Here is a 3,063-nt window from a genome sequence, read left to right as displayed (position 1 = left end):
CCCCCCCCCCCCCCCCCCCCTTTGTGTGGTTGTGATAGAAAATGAACCAGAATAAAAATAATTACACAAGTAAATGTTGCACAACACGTTTGCAGCTGTCATTCTGTTCATGGAAATATCAATCTACACATTTGTGAATATGTTTTCTGTGACTTCACATTCAGAATACCGGTGTGTGAATATTTTCTAGAAGTGCAAATTTCAAATTCTGATTTTTTTACAAGCTCTCATGTTTTTTTTCGTTGTGTGACATCAAATTAAGATCACACATGTGTGAATATTTTTGCGAATGCAAGTTTTATTTTTACAAGTCTATATTTAAACATATAAATTCAGATTTTTGCGTCTTGCAAGCTCCCACCTTTTGCCCCATATTTCCTTTCATATGAGTCAGAGCCAGCAGCACTAAGGAAGAGTAGCCTTACGAGTGGGGGAAACTTTGGTTTCCCAGTCACTTCCAGCAGTACAGGTGAGAAAGTGGTGGATAAAACGAGGACTGTTGGCCGGAGTTGTTGGTAAGTCAGTGGAAATACATCCAACATGCTAACGCATATCCAGCGCCATCACCCAGACATGCCAATCACTGGAATCACTGAATTAATCAGGATTTCCACATCACCTTCAATGCCCCGTATCCACTCGTGGAGTAACCTGGCTTCAAGTATTTGGTGTATGTACTCAAACCTCATTACAACATGCAAACCCATTCACCGGTACGTCAGTGTACCGTTCCACCCCTTTAATACATGTCAATCAAGCTGAGGCTGTAAAGCCCACACAGTCTGATTAGTCAAGAGGAAACACCTCTGGGAGTGGAACATGGATGTGTAGAGATGGGCTTTTCAAACAATGCACCTTTTTGACATGTCAAAGTAGGAAAAGCAAGGTAGAAATAAAAGTTAATTATGGCTTAACTCAGTTTACATTTTTACACTGGACATAAGGCATTACAAAGTCAAGAAAGTAGGTGTTAACCGTTTCAAGTAACCTTGTCCAACATGGAGTAAACATACTTCAAGATTGACTATAACTTCAGTTAATCATAAAGCTTAACATGTTTTATTACCTTCACACACATTAGTTATACAAATATCTGCTACTACCACTCTGATCATACTCCCTTCCTCAATGCTCCATAAAGAAGCAAAGAACAATCATCAATGACAGGGAGCATATGAAGTGAATCATTACTCTCTGTAAGTTTCACGCTCAGAAAGGAATATCACAACTCATCATCGTGGTCAGCGAGACCAAACACTCTAGAAACACATTCCTCAAGTCAGAAAGTCTAGAAATTATCCCTGTATAGTAGTCTCTATATATATATATATATATAGTTTATATATATATATATATATATATAGAAAGTATAGTCTTGGTAAGACTCAGGGGGGAACTCCATCTCCTTCACTGCAGAGTGATTGTCACTCAGGGTTCAGAGGGACAGAAGCTAATTGTTATGTGCTCCAGATGACTCTGAGGTAGGTCAACACTTCAGTGTCAGCCTACTTATTCTCCGCAATAAATAATCCAGTCCTTTCTTTGCAATAATCCTGGTTCTTAACATGCTTCCACTGGCTCAGATTATGGAAAACAACAAAATAAGTTACCATAGTTATGCGGACGACACACAAATTTACATAACCTTATCGCCAGGCAACTATAGTCCAATACATTAACTGACTAAGTGCATTGAACAAATTAAAGGTTAAAGGACTTACGTGTCAACAGGATTTGGAATAACTTTGTAACGGTTCCCAAACACTACCGCAAAGGAAAAGTACAACGCAAAAACTTAAGGAAATGGGCCAACTAGGAGTGCAGGAGAATTAGGACAGGGCCCTCCCACCCTCGACATCTGTTTTAACCCGTTTCCTCTGGTGAAAAGTTGAGGTCTGTCATGACCAAAACCTCATCCTATAAGATCTATTTCTTGCCCATGGCAGTAAGACTAACAAACTCTCCTTGCCCTTAATTGGCTCAGAATCTGATTCAGATTTAACATTTAATTCTATGTACCAAGAACTATTACATTATTATAGAAACTGTTAAAATGTTGACATAAATCAGTCAAATCTAATCATGATCTCTTCATATTTTAAACAAAATATGTATGAGCTCTTGTGTGTTACTACTAATAAGTATTCAAAACAGTGTGGTGTGTTAAACCCTTTTATTTTGCGAACAAAAATACATAGAATCAATCTACTTACTGTTGTCTTAAGCTTCTGCCAAAAACTGTAAATTTTTTCCGCATGAGCCACAAACACTTGAACAGTGCTCTGGTGTTGGCCACAGAAGGGACAAAAGCTGGAAGTCTGAAATATTGACATTGATATGGTGAATTAAGTTAGTCAACCAAATAACAAAAAAACCATTACATATTGCGATCATAACTAAATAAAGAGAAAGATTACATCAGAGGAATATGAAATGTTGTGACAGTGTTGTCACTAGCAAACTATTGTAGAAGTCAGTCTCAACACCGCAGCTAGCTACGTAAACCTGTTGTTCTGTTAAAATACTGTAAAAGAGGAGGGCCAAATGTTAAAATGAATACTAACCTTGTTATGTCGCCGCTATCTTCACTTTTTGTCCCGTTTCAAAACAAACCTCTCATCAGCTCGCTCACTCTCTCTCGGTCCGTGGAGTCTAAAATCAGCTGTTCTACTTAACGCCCACCCTACAGGCCTGGAGCACTTCCGTTGTGGATTTTTTATGCAGCGCGTTTTGTACTTGCATTTGTTTTTGTTGTTTGTGTGCTTTTCCGTTTGCATCGTTTTTTATTTGCATCGCGTTTGTGTATTTGGTTGTGGTGTGTGTATATGCATCGTGTATATGGTTGTGTTTTGTGTATGTGCAGCGCGTTTGCTGAATGCTGCGCATGTGTAGTTCGATTGGTAGAAGGGTTGACGCAGTAGTCCAGAGTAACTTCCAATTGATAATCCACTGAGACAAGATAAACAATTTATCCCGCGGTGTATTCCATCTGGCAGGCCTGCCAAAACCAGAGCCCTCCTCAATCGTGACCGCCTCTCCCGTTGATCTCCAAAGTCTCTTTCT

The 3,063-nt window shown here is 39.1% G+C and overlaps 1 non-coding gene across 1 annotated transcript; it reads right to left on the bottom strand.

Annotated features, from left to right (window-relative positions):
- Positions 1 to 1,101: 1,101 nt before the first annotated feature.
- On the bottom strand, positions 1,102 to 1,316 carry LOC117940341. The gene has a single exon (XR_004655752.1). It is a non-coding gene; the product is annotated as a small nucleolar RNA U3 (small nucleolar RNA).
- Between the last annotated feature and the right edge of the window lie 1,747 nt (positions 1,317 to 3,063).

Source organism: Etheostoma cragini, unplaced genomic scaffold (genome assembly GCF_013103735.1).
Source record: "Etheostoma cragini isolate CJK2018 unplaced genomic scaffold, CSU_Ecrag_1.0 ScbMSFa_2228, whole genome shotgun sequence".
NCBI lineage: Eukaryota > Metazoa > Chordata > Actinopteri > Perciformes > Percidae > Etheostoma > Etheostoma cragini.
The sequence above is the reverse complement of the archived record's forward strand: the minus strand, read 5'-3'. Positions and strand labels throughout refer to the sequence as shown.